We start from the raw sequence: 14,291 nt of genomic DNA on the forward strand, positions 1-14,291 counted from the left end.
AATATTATCCACTTCATAGTTTCTATGATTATGCTGTAAGCCCTGAACTTAGTTTCAGTTCTGAATACACAACAATCTTCTAAAATCCCCCTTCATGTTAAGTTCAAAAGTCTGAACAGAAATTAACTTCCTTTCCCTTTTCCTCTTCTTCCTATGTTTACAATATCCTCTATGACCTCTCAGTCTTATTGGCCAGAAAACGTGGTCAGAATCGTCTTCAAGTTTTTCTTCTCTCTCAGTCCCTACATTTAATTACACATCCAATCTACTATTCTATTTTAATAATTTTGAATTTCTATTCCCAGTCCCACCTTCTATATATAGGCTCATATGTATGAGACGTTCTGTCTGGATTATTACAACAGCCTTTTGACTGGAATTCCTCTCCTTTTCTTTCTTTAAGAAATGTTGTTCTATTTCATATTATGTGCCAATGTTGTGCTAGGAGCTTGGAGTATGAAAGGAATTATACCACCTTTCTTTGAGAGCTCACAGTGTAGTGGGAAAGATGGATGTGAATAATATTCACCTCTATATACTATGATGAGCATTATACATACGAACACAGTCCGAGGTGGCCCAGAGAGTGAGGTGGTTAATTCTGCCTACAGGAGGTAGACGGGGAGTCAACAAGGGCTTAAGTAGAGAAGGTGACTTTGGGGCTAGGTTTAGGGATGCATAGGATTTCACCAGAGGGGGACAGTCGTGGGGAAGGACATTCTTATTCAAGAGGACATTGCGTCCCACAGACATTAAGGAACATGGTGTGTTTAGTAGCCTGGTGACCACTGAACACAGACCATGAGGTGGGCAGTGGGTGGACCTGAGGCTAGAACGTGGATTGAGCCACATCGTGACGTGCTTCCAATGAGGGATGTGGGTTTTGTTCTATAGATAGTTTACCACCAACAGTTTCACTTCCCACATCTAACTAAATGCCAAGTTCCGAGTGGACTCAACAAACTAATGCTCAAATCTAATCTATTTTCTCCAACTCCATTGACCTTGCCTTATATCTGGCTTTATTTTTGGAGGCTCCTAGTAAAATTTCCCTTTATAGAATGAGGACATCTCTATCTCATCCTAGCCATCAAATTAATGATATTTTCCCTCTCTTATAGAAAACAAATGGACTTGGTAATGTAAGGCAGTATCAGGATCTGTCTACAAATTTCCTAGAAGACAATCTATACATAAAGTTATATATGTTGCATTTAATTTTCACTAAAATCCTGTGATAAACCTCCCTATCCAGAAATTTTGCTTGCTTATTTTAATCTGGCTACTAGAGAATGGAGAGGTATTTCCACCTGGGTCCAGCCTTAAATGACAATATGAGTGGTCAATCATTTCTGCCACCCTTGTTGCCCCAAGGGAGGTAATAAAAGTAGTTAGAACACCTGTCACTGAACTTGGATGTGCACGGTGAGCAAAGCCCTCCATATCTTCCTATTCAGGAGGAGTTGCCACATCTCCTCAGTGGCTCCTAGGCTGCTTAAGCTTTTGATATACCCTATGTAGACAAAAGGGTACAAAAGCAAGGTTGCTAACATCTAACTGTTGCCTTGAGTAAAAAACAAAAGGAATTACAGAACGTTTGGCTAATTTCAAAGTGTCCCTTAGTGCTTGAAAACTTTGTCTTATTATTTTTTACACAGAATCAAAGTAGGCCTATCTTAGAAAAGGGAACATCCTTAATGTTGGAGAGGTTTTAAAATAGGCTCTCACTATTTCCAACCCAGATTATTGTGCTGACAAACTGATGTTTTCCCCACTTCCTGTCTTTCTTCTCCAGTTATTTCACATTCTACTTTCTGATTTTGCTGTCCAAAATGCATATTGGCCACCTTTATGTTTAAACACTCCAGTTTACTTCCTCTTGTTTCATGAAGTCCAAAATTGCTGGATATGGCCTACCTCCCTCTCCATCCTCATTGCATATCTTTACCCAACAACAGCACATGAAATTTCTAGGAATAACCCCCAAATATGTAGGAACTGTACGATTTGTGCCTCTGTCAAATATTCATTTTTCTCTCTCTTTTTCTTTTTTCATAAAGACAGGGTCTCACCCTCTAGCCCAGACTGGTCTCGAATGCCTCTTGATACAGTGCTTGTGGAGCCCATGGATTGATTTCTGAAGGTCCTCGAACTTCCTGAAATGAATGCTCATTTTGAGTAAGGTATACATTACAGCATTTTTTAGGGGTATAAGCTCCATATATTTTATAAGATTTTCCAGTAGGTCTTTAAACTCTAAAAGGTTAAGAAACACCATAAATCTGTTGAGAGCTAGGACACAGATGACCAAATTTGACAGAATAATATACAAAGTAAGAATGGATGACAGTGTTGTAGAGTCTCATCGTCAAGTATGGAATCTCATTTATGAAATGTAAAAACTGAGGCCCAGAGAATTTTAATGATTCGCCTGAGTTCATTTACAAACTAAACTACACAATTTAGATTTAACTGTGCAATGTCTTTTCCATTGTTTGCTTTTTCATGTATTTATTGTTTTATTCAGTTATTATGGAGTGGAACATACTTGAAAGTGGCAACTATGCCTTGAAATGATGATTATGATGGTGATGGCAATGATGATAAAGATGATTTTAGAGGAAATTATGAATAAGAAACATGTCTAAGACCAAGAAATATACAATTATGTACTGCTAATTCTTACATATTTGGAGTACTCAATTTGCCTCTTAAAAATCCTGGATAATGAGAATTTATTGACTTAAGTCAACTGCATCCAACAAGTCAGGCAATTTCCAAATAACTGTGTGATTTTTAAAAATGAAATTCTCTTGAAATGTTGGATCCACTAATTTGCAGATCTGAGAACATGTTTTTCATATGGTACCCAATTGATTTATGAATTGCTTAAGGAAAAAAGTTGAAATTTACCTGAAATATCTTTTGTTAGACTATGCCAAGCAGAGGAACTTGCTTTACATTTTTGTTTAACCTTCACTAGGTAGTTCAAATCTCATTGTCGATTTTACTGATTTTTATAAGGTTATAGAAATGCTATTATTTTGTCAGAGAACTAAAGTGCCCTCTACTGTTTCTTCTCTGTCATTACAGCCAACTTTCTGTTAAGATACTTGATTTAACAGAAAAGTCGTCCTTACAGAAATAACCAGCAATAAATTCATTTCTGATAAAGATTCTAATTACAAAAAAGAAAATTATCATTGACTAAGCATTTTGAAGCATTTACATGTTTTATAAATTGACCAGTAAATAAAATCCTACATATTTGCCTTAATCATATTTTTGTCACTTTAATCTTAAAAATTCAAATTCCACTTTATAAAAAAATTTCTACTTTTTGGCATTTGTTTCAATTCATTTTACACAGCCAGAATTTTTTCACTATGTTGACTAGTATCTTTTTTAAAAAGATGACCAAAATAGATATATTTTTAATTTAAATATTCAGAAGCACAAGAAAATTAAGAAGGGCCAATCAGTATTTTCTGAATGTAATTAATGAAATTTATTACTGAGAAAAAAATCCTCTTGTTAAGATGTCATGTTATTAACTTAAAAATAGAATCATCTTACAAATTTACATATTTGCTTGTTGTAAACTTCAATTCTGACTAATAATTATGCATGTCACTTCCCTTCACTAAAGTAATCCAAGTTAGCTCTGAGTCATTTCACCCACTATTACTAACAGCATCATTAAAAAAAAATGTCATTTCTTAGTCTTAAAATTTCAGTTATCTACATGCGTAGAGGCCTAGGATCTGTAGAGAACACTCTTTTACGAGTTCATAAATCTAATTATTTCAGAAATGTTTCACCCTTTCTCACTCTCTTTTTCATAGGACTTTTCCATCATTGCCAAGGTTTTAAAAATTTCCTAGTTTTTTGGTAGCTATTCAGTTCTTGCACAAAGACACAAATCTTGGCTGCTGGCCTTTTGGCATCTCCTAATTTTTTCATAGACCTCAATTGAACTTTCAGCCTGTTCATGGAACTTCAGAGGCTAACAATAGAAACAGCTCCTATTTGTCTTTTCACCCTTCACTTTTAATCCTTTCCATAAGCCACTTGAAAGTACAGTACTAGATAGTTCAAGGATAGAGAGGGAGAAGACGAAAATCTATTTTCCCTCCATAATGCTTTCGGTCTCCCATTTTCTTTTCATCCAAAGAAAAGCAAATTAAGCAAATAAACATTAACACTGGTAATAATCTAGTTCATGTAACTAAGATTGATGTTGGGTGAGCCTCAATCTTATAATACAGTCATTTGAGCCTCTTCTGTTATGCCAGAATTAATCTGTAGAAGGAGCCATAAAAGTTCATACAAAAAAGGGAAAAATGGCTTAGCAGTGTGAAGCAGAAGCAAGAGGTGCATGCTAGAAAGTTGGGAGCTCACACTTACAAAAAACTACAGAACTCAAAATTTGCCATAACGTGCAGGTCCTTCTTGGGCCTGTAAATTAGGCAGTTAATGCCTTATCTGAACCCTGGGAAGAATAACTTTCAGTTGCTTTTCCTCGCCCTAACTCTTCTACAAGGGAAGAAGCATAGCCTGTCTGCTTGGTGACCGCCTGGACCCTGCTTCCCTAAGTTGAGCCTGTCTGGATCAGAGCTCAGACCTGCCTCCATGTAAATGTAAAGGCCAAAGGCCTTGGATGGCAGCAATTCTGGGTGAGTAGGTAACTCTCCTTCAGGTAGGTTGCCCCAGGGATTGGGACACACTATTGTGGCTGATAATTTAAACTATAATCTTCACTCAAATCCTATTGGTAGTAAAAATGTTATGTTCACATCTGGAAGATGTTAGAGGGCCAATTTATTAGAGTGCCATTTGTTTCTGATGTATTTTTCCCCATGCTCTGAGGGCAGCTGCACTGTCAGCTACTGAGCTTGTAGGGCCAATAAGCTTCAGCAAATTCACACTGTAAATCCTCTTGACCAATGAGTTTTTATCCATGCTATACTGAGTGTATTCTGCAATGTAAGCTGTTTAATTTGCTGTTGCCTCTGTTTCTGGCATTTATTTTGTGTTCTAGAAAACCTTTCAGATTTATAACGTCTGACAAAAACATATGGGAGTAGAAATGTGGAACCAATTACAAATAAGGGAAGCTTACTATGATGGCTATTAAGATCCAAGTTTTACATTGCCTTTAAAAAAGTGTTCACAGGAACACAGGATAAAAATAAATGACAATTTGGGATTGGTAGAAGTTCTTTAATATTCTGAGGATCACTATAAACTTCATGGAAGCCCAGGAAAACTGGCTGACAACCATATCAATAGTACATGGAAGAAACTATGGCTGGCTCCCTAGGATTTGAAGGAAGAGGAATACAAATGTTGGATGCCACAGGTAGCCCATTTCCTCAGGAGCAAGCCACTCCATCTGAGCCCTGGAATCAGACATTTCTCCTAGAAGTCTTGGTTCCTTTTAGAGAGGACCATGGTCTGGGTGTTAGGTTTGCTCATGGCTACTCTGGTCTTTGCTTCTTGGCTTTCTCAGTAAGGAGAGCTAGGCAATCTAGGTACATATGTATAAACAAACACATACACACATACGCATACACATGCACATCAATAAACAGACATGTATAAATATACACGTGCATGTATCTGCACACATAAATGTATGCATATTTGAGAAGTTATGAGTTCATATCAAAACTGCAGCTCCAATCCACTCCCAAAGTATACATTCTTGCCTTCCATCGTTCCATATTTATATGTCCCTTCTTCCACAGTGAGAACTTCCAACCACATCAACACATTTATTCATTTGTACAACCCTTTGGTATACCTGAAGTAGGTTTGGAATTGCTTTGCCCGTGTCATTACAGTAACAAATCTACCAAGAAGATTTTGAGATTTGCTTGCAGTTCTTCCTCCCCTCCTACCCCAAGAATGAGGGGATATAGTTAGATACTGTATTTATAAGTTACTTTAGTTGGTCTTTCCTCCTTCCTTTACTTTCCTTTAGTATGGCTGTGGCGTTTATTTGAAATATAATTAGGTTCATGTATTTTAGTTTGCTTTCAGTTTTAGAACTTCCTTCTGGCAGGGCGCGGTGGCTTACACCTGTAATCCCAGCACTTTGGCAGGCCGAGGTGGGTGGATCACAACGTCAGGAGATCAAGACCATCCTGGCTAACACGGTGAAACCCCGTCTCTACTAAAAATACAAAAAATTAGCCGGGCATGGTGGCACACACCTGTAGTCCCAGCTACTCGGGAGGCTAAGGCAGGAGAATTGCTTAAACCTGGGAGGTGGAGGTTGCAGTGAGCCGAGATCGTGCCACTGCACTCCAGCCTGGGCAAAAGAGAGAGACTCTGTCTCAAAGAAAAAAAGAAGGAACTTCCTTCTTATTCATATTGATTTTATTTTTGGAATATGTAGAATATTAACATGCTTTCAAAAGTCAAACTGTACAAAAAAGGTATAATCAGAGATGTGTCACTTCTTTCTGTATTCCTTCTATCCAATTTCCCCAAACTCCTAAAGGCAACTGTTTTCTGATTCGTGCTTCCAGTGTTCCTTTCTGTAAAAATAGGCATTTATATAAATTTTAAAAATGTCCCTTCTTTTATACACAAAGTTAGCATACTATATATACATTTTTGCATTTTGCTTTTTTCCCCTTAATTAAGTCTCCCAGAAATCATTCCCTAACAGTAAATAGTGTTCCTCCTTATTCTGTCTTACAGCTGTATAGTACTCCATTTTCTGTATGTACCATAGTTTATTCAACCAATCTTCTATGCTCAACAATTATAAACAGTATTCTATGAATAACTTAATACCTATGTTTTTATAGTTTCATATTATTAAAGATATACATTTAAAATAAATTCATAGAGGGATTTCTGTGTTGAGATTTGGGCATAAATAGTTGCTTACAGATGGCTAAACTCCTCTCCAGAGGAGTTGCACCTATCCATCGGCAAGTATGGCATTGCTGTTTCTCCACTGTCTCGTCAACAGAATGTGTTATCAAGCTTTTGAATTTTTGCCAACTTTTTGGGTGAAAAATGGAATTTCAATGTAGTTTTAATTTACACTTTTATGTGATTAAAATTACACATATTTTCACGTGATCAAGGGCTATTTTTATATCTTTTTGTTTCCTTCAATAGGATTTCTACAGGTCTTTTTCTATAGGATTTCTATAGATCTTTTTTCCTTTTTTTTAGAAAGTTCTCAAGTAAAGGAGTTAACCTTTTATTTGATATATGTTGTGACTATTTTCTCCCAGTTTGTCAGCTGTCTTTGACTTAGTGGTATTTTTCAGGCCATGTAAAATTTTTATTATGTAGTCAAATTTATCAGTCTTTTATTGTGTATGGGACCGTAGTCGTACTTAGAAAGCTTTTCCTTATACAGTGGTTTCAGAGGAATTCACTCACGGGGTGTTTTTTTTCTTTTTGGTACTTGTATAGTTTTACTTTTTATATTTAGATCTCTGATCCATTTGGAGTTTATCCTTGGGTGTGATGAAAGAAATGGATCTACCTTTATCTTTTTCCAAACAGCTATCCACTAGTCCCCACATTGTATAGTAAACAGAGCATTTTTGTCCGAGTGATTTTTGAGATACCACTTTTGTCATAAATTTTTATATGTAGCTGGATCTACTTCTGGAGGTTTTATTTTACTCCCTTTATCTGACAGTTTATTCTTGTGCCAGTACTTACCATTTAATGAAAGAGCTTTGTAACACATTTTTATACCTGGGAGTAGTTCTGCCTTGCTCCCACTACCTCCTCCCAGAGGTCTTCTTATTTAGTAGTTTCCTTGCTATTCTTGTGTTTGTTTTTTATATTTAATAAAACTAACTTTTAATTAATATGAAGATGGCTTTCATTATATCATCATTAATAAATCATACTAAGCCTAGATTTTGAGAACCACACTTATAAACAGAGGGGGTTGATAGCCATTTTATTCCTGACTGTGAAAAATAATTTATTTAATCTCCATACAAGTTGAGTATACAAGCAAATTATTTCAGTTTAGTGCAGACTTGAAAAAACATTGATTTTATTGTTATTCCTAATATTTCCCTATTCTTAATCTTCATCTTTCACCAACACCACCATTCCCTCACCCAGCACCAAGGAAGGAAGAAACATGCTACTATCATGTTCTGATAGCTCCTGCTTCATAGACATGGAATCTGCAGTTGAAAACAAGGTTTTATCTTATCACTCTTTGTAACAATAGAACCCGCAGATGTATCTATTTATGGACCTAAAAATAATTTAACATAATTGTAGTCTACTGCTTCTGCCTTGGGATTGTTTCTACACTAAAGTGCCCCTACAGAAGGCCAGAGAATATTGACCCAACCCTGATTCCATCATGGTAATCATGCTAGTTGAAATTAGGGCAAGCAAAACTAAGGCCAATTTGACCTGCATCGAATCTATGATTCAAAAAATCTTATCTGTTAACTCCCAGTGGCCCAGGAAGGTCCATAAGGTTTTAAAATTCCAAATCCTATAGAAGTTATGTTTATCATAATAAGTTGTACATATTCATTTGTTTCTGGCATAAAATTAGCATATTAAAATTTATCTTCCCTATAAGGTTTCATCAAAAATTGACGCTTTTCTCCATTAATTCTGGAAAAAGGTTTTGTAATCTCAGGGATAACCAGTTGGAATAGTTGATCAATAGAATTGCATACTTCACTGACACAGTCCAAAGCTTTAAAAAATGCAGCTCAAAAGATGTATTACACCAACTTAGATTCTCAATCTGATATGGCTGTGAAGCCAATGGACTGTTTCATGAAGGCTTAACTTTTCAATCAGAAAAGATTGCTCTACATGTTAGAGAACTTTTATTTTGGAAACTTTTGTGATTATTCTTAGTGTAGAAACTTTTATATATATATATATATACTTTAAGTTCTGGGCTACATGTGCAGAACGTGCAGGTTTGTTACATAGTTATACACGTGCCATGGTGGTTTGCTGCACCCATCAACTCGTCACCTACATTAGGTATTTCTCCTAATGCTATCCCTCTCCTAGCCCCCCAGCCCCCAACAGGCCCCAGTGTGTGATGTTCCCCTCCCTGTGTCCATGTGTTCTCATTGTTCAACTCCCACTTATGAGTGAGAGCATGCAGTGTTTGGGTTTCTGTTCCTGTGTTAGTTTGCTGAAAATGGTGGTTTCCAGCTTCATCCATGTCCCTGCAAAGGACAGGAACTCATCCTTTCTATGGCTGCATAGTATTCCACGTGCCACATTTTCTTTACCCAGTCTATCATTGATGGGAATTTGGGTTGGTTCCAAGTCTTTGGTATTGTGAATAGTGCTGCAATAAACATACGTGTGCATGTGTCTTTATAGTACAATGATTTATAATCCTTTGGGTATATATACCCAGTAATGGAATTGCTGGGTCAAATGGTATTTTTGGTTCTAGATCCTTGAGGAATTGCCACACTGTCTTCCACAATGGTTGAACTAATTTACACTCTCACCAACAGTGTAAAAGCGTTCCTATTTCTCCACATCTTCTCCAGCATCTGTCGTTTCCTGACTTTTTAATGATCACCATTCTAAGTGGCGTGAGATGGTATCTCATTGTGGCTTTGATTTGCATTTCTCTAATGACCAGTGACGATGAGCTTTTTTTCAGGTTTGTTGGCTACATAAATGTCTTTTTTTGAGAAGTGTCTGTTCATATCCTTTGCCCATTTTTTGATCAGTGTTTTTGTTTTCTTCTAAATTTGTTTAAGTTCCTTGTAGATTCTCGACATTAGCCCTTTGTCAGGGGGATGGATTGCAAAAATTTTCTCCCATTCTGTAGGTTGCCTGTTCATTCTGATGATAGTTTCTTTTGCTGTGCAGAAGCTCTTTAGTTTAATTAGATCCCATTTGTCAATTTTGGCTTTTGTTGCCATTGCTTTTGGTGTTTGAGTCATGAAGTCTTTGACCATGCCTATGTCTTGAATGGTATTGCTTAGGTTTTCTTCTAGGGTTTTTATAGTTTTGGGTCTTACATTTAAGTCTTTAATCCATCTTGAGTTAATTTTTGTGTAAGGTGTAAGGAAAGGATCCAGTTTCAGTTTTCTGCATATGGCTAGCCAGTTTTCCCAACACCATTTATTAAATAGGGAATCCTTTCCCCATTGCTTGTTTGTGTCAGGTTTGTCAAAGATTAGATGGTTGTAGATATGTGGCACTATTTCTGAGGCCTCTGTTCTGTTCCATTGGTCTATATATCTGTTTTGGTACCAGCACCATGCTGTTTGGTTACTGTAGCCTTGTAGTATAGTTTGAAGTCAGGTAGCGTGATGCCTCCAGCTTTGTTCTTTTTCCTTAGGATTCTATTGGCTATACGGGGTCTTTTTTGGTTCCATGTGAGATTTAAAGTAGCTTTTTCTAATTCTGTGAAGACAGTCAATGGTAGCTTGATGGGGATAGCACTGAATCTATAAATTACTTTGGGTAGTATGGCCATTTTCACGATATTGATTCTTCCTATCCATGAGCACGAAATGTTTTTCCATTTGTTTCTGTCCTCTCTTATTGCCTTGAGCAGTGGTTTGTAGATCTCCTTGAAGAGGTCCTTCACATCCTTTGTAAGTTGGATTCCTAGGTATTTTATTCTCTTTGTAGCAATTGTGAATGGGAGTTCACTCATGATTTCACTCTGTGCTTGTCTATTATTGGTGTATAGGAATGCTAATGATTTTTGCACATTAATTTTGTATCCTGAGACTTCGCTGAAGTTGCTTATCAGCTTAAGAAGATATTGGGCTGAGACGGTGGGGTTTTCTAAATATAACAATCATGTCATCTGCAAACAGAGACAATTTGACTTCCTCTCTTCCTATTTGAATACTCTTTATTTCTTTCTCTCGCCTGACTGCCACGGACAGAACTTCCAATACTATGTTGAATAGGAGTGGTGAGAGAGGGCATCCTTGTCTTGTGCCGGTTTTTAAAGGGAATGCTTCCAGCTTTTGCCCACTCAATATATCGGCTGTGGGTCTGTCATAAATAGCTCTTATTATTTTGAGATACGTTACATCAACACCTAGTTTATTGAGAGTTGTTAGCATGAAGGGGTTTTGAATTTTATCGAAGGCTTTTTCTGCATCTATTGAGATAATCATGTGGTTTTTGTCATTGGTTCTGTTTATGTGATGAATTATGTTTACTCATTTGCGTATGTTGAACACATCCCTTGCATCCCAGGAATGGAGACGACTTGATTGTGGTGGATAAGTTTTTAAATGTGCTGCTGGATTCGCTTTGCCAGAATTTTATTGAGGATTTTCACATCAATTTTCATCAGGGATATTGACCTAAAATTTTCTTTTTTTGTTTTCTCTGCCAGGTTTTGGTATCAGGATGATGCTGGCCTCATAAAATGAGTTAGGGAGGCATCCCTCTTTTTCTGTTATTTGGAATTTTACTAGCTCTTCTTTGTATCCCTGGTAAATGGTACTAGCTCCTCTTTGTACCCCTGGTAAAATTCGGCTGTGAATCCATCCTGTTCTGGGCTCTTTTTGTTTGGTAGGCTATTAATTACTGCGTCAATTTCAGAACTTGTTATTGGTCTATTCAGGGATTCGACTTCTTCCTGGTTTAGTCTTGGGAGGATGTATGTGTCGGAGAATTTATTCATTTCTTCTAGATTTTCTAATTTATTTGCATAGAGGTGTTTATAGTATTCTCTGATGGTAGTTTGTATTTCTGTGGGATCAGTGGTGACATCCCCTTTATCATTTTTTATTGTGTCTATTTGATTCTTCTCTTTTCTTCTTTAATCAGTCTGGCTAGCAGTCTATCTATTTTGTTAATCTTTTCAAAAACCAGCTCCTGGATTCATTAATTTTTTGAAGGGCTTTTCGTGTCTCTATCTCCTTCAGTTCTGCTCTGATCTTAGTTATTTCCTGTCTTCTGCTAGCTTTTGAATTTGTTTGATCTTGCTTCTCTAGTTCTTTTAATTGTGATGTTAGGGTGTTGATTTTAGATCTTTCCTACTTTCTCCTGTGGGCATGTAGTGCTATAAATTCCCCTCTACATACTGCTTTAAATGTGTCCTAGAGATTCTGGTACATCACGTCTTTGTTCTCATTGGTTTCAAAGAACTTACTTATTTCTGCCTTAATTTCGTTATGTACCCAGTAGTCATTCTTTGTTTAGTTTCCATATAGTTGTGTGGTTTTGAGTGAGTTTCTTAATCCTGAGTTCTAATTTGATTGCACTGTGGTCTGAGAGGCTGTTTGTTATGATTTCCATTCTTTTGCATTTGCTGAGGAGTGTTTTACTTCCAATTATGTGGTTAATTTTAGAATAAGTGCAATGTGGTGCTGAGAAGAATGTATATTCCGTTGATTTGGGGTGGAGAGTTCTGTAGATGTCTATTAGGTCCGCTTGGTCCAGAGCTGAGTTCAAGTCCTGAATATCTTTGTTAATTTTCTGTCTCGCTGATCTGTCTAATATTGACAGTGGGGTGTTAAAGTCTCCCACTATTACTGTGTGGGAGTCTAAGTCTCTTTGTAGGTCTCGAAGAACTTGCTTTATGAATCTGGGTGCTCCTGTATTGGGTGCATATATATTTAGAAGAGTTAGCACTTCTTGTTGCATTGATCCCTTTAGCATTATGTAATGCCCTTCGTTGTCTTTTTTGATCTTTGTTGGTTTAAAGTCTGTTTTACCAGAGACTAGGATTGCAACCCGTTTTTTTTTTTTCCCTTCCATTTGCTTGGTAGATATTCCTCCATCTCTTTATTTTGAGCCTAAGTGTGTTTCTGCACGTGAGTTGGGTCTCCTGAATACAGCACACCAATGGGTCTTGACTCTATCCAATTTGCCAGTCTGTGTCTTTTAATTGGGGCATTTAGCCCATTTACATGTAAGGTTAATACTGTTATGTGTGGATTTGATCCTGTCATTATGATGCTAGCTGGTTATTTTGCCCGTTAGTTGATGCAGTTTCTTCACAGTGTCGATGGTCTTTACAGTATGTTTTTGCAGTAGCTGGTACCGGTTTTTCCTTTCCATATTTAGTGCTTCCTTCAGCAGCTCTTGTAAGGCAGGCCTGGTGGTAACAACATATCTCAGCACTTGCTTGTCTGTAAAGGATTTTATTTCTTCTTTGCTATGAAGCTTAGTTTGGCTGGATATGAAATTCTGGGTTGAAAATTCTTTTCTTTAAGAATGTTGATTATTGGCCCCCACTCTCTTCTGGCTTGTAGGGTTTCTGCAGAGAGATTGGCTGTTAGTCTCATGGGCTTCCCTTTCTGGGTAACCAGACCTTTCTCTCTGGCTGCCCTTAACATTTTTTCCTTCATTTCAACCTTGGTGAATCTGACAATTATGTCTTGGGGTTGCTCTTCTCGAGGAGTATCTTTGTGGTGTTTTCTGTATTTCTTGAATTTGAATGTTGGTCTGCCTTGCTATGTTGGGGAAGTTCTCCTGGATAATATCTTGAAGAGTGTTTTCCAACTTGGTTCCATTCTCCCTGTCACTTTCAGGTACACCAATCAAACGTAGGTTTGGTCTTTTCACAAAGTCCCATATTTCTTGGATGCTTTGTTCATTCCTTTTCATTCTTTTTTGTGTAAACTTGTCTTCACGCTTTATTTCATTAAGTGCATGTTCAACCTCTGATATCCTTTCTTCTGCTTGATTAATCTGGCTATTGATACTTGTGTATGCTTCACGAAGTTCTCGTGCTGTTTTTTTCAGCTCCATCAGGTCATTTATGTTCTTCTCTAAACTGGTTATTCTAGTTAGCAATTCCTCTAACCTTTTTTCAAGGTTCTTAGCTTCCTTGCATTGAGTTAGAACATGCTCCTTTAGCTCAGAGGAGTTCGTTATTACCCACCTTCTGAAGCCTACTTCTGTGAATTCGTCAAACTCATTCTCTGTCTAGTTTTTTTCCCTTGCTGGCAAGGAGTTGTGATCCTTTGGAGGAGAAAAGGCGTCCTGGTTTTTGGTATTTTCAGCCTTTTTGCACTGGTTTTTCCCCGTCTTCTTGGATTTATCTACCTTTGGTCTTTGATGTTGGTGACCTTCAGATAGGGTTTTTGTGTGGACGTCCTTTTGTTGATGTTGATGCTCTTCCTTTCTGTTTGTTAGTTTTCCTTCGAACAGTCAGGCCCCTCCGCTGCAGGTCTGCTGGAGTTTGCTGGAAGCCAGCTCCAGACCCTGTTTGTCTGGATGTCACCAGCAGAGGCTGCAGAACAGCAAAGATTGCTGCCTGGTCCTTCCTCTGGAAGCTTTGTCCCAGAGGGCCACCCGCCAGATGCCAGCCA

The 14,291-nt window shown here is 37.4% G+C and overlaps 1 protein-coding gene across 5 annotated transcripts in view; it reads right to left on the reverse strand.

The window, feature by feature from the left end:
• Positions 1–14,291, reverse strand: part of LOC101134474 (putative uncharacterized protein encoded by LINC00472) — a 224,624-nt gene that overhangs the window by 150,626 nt on the left and 59,707 nt on the right. For 2 of the 5 annotated variants that reach the window (XR_008680721.2, XR_010134281.1), the window contains exon 4: positions 2,073–2,156. The exons of the other annotated variants lie outside the window; for them this stretch is intronic. The gene's annotated coding sequence lies outside the window, so the exon portion shown is untranslated. The remainder of the gene's footprint in view (positions 1–2,072; positions 2,157–14,291) is intronic. 5 annotated transcript variants of the gene reach the window in all.

Source organism: Gorilla gorilla, chromosome 5, assembly GCF_029281585.2.
Source record: "Gorilla gorilla gorilla isolate KB3781 chromosome 5, NHGRI_mGorGor1-v2.1_pri, whole genome shotgun sequence".
Classification (NCBI taxonomy): Eukaryota; Metazoa; Chordata; class Mammalia; order Primates; family Hominidae; genus Gorilla; species Gorilla gorilla.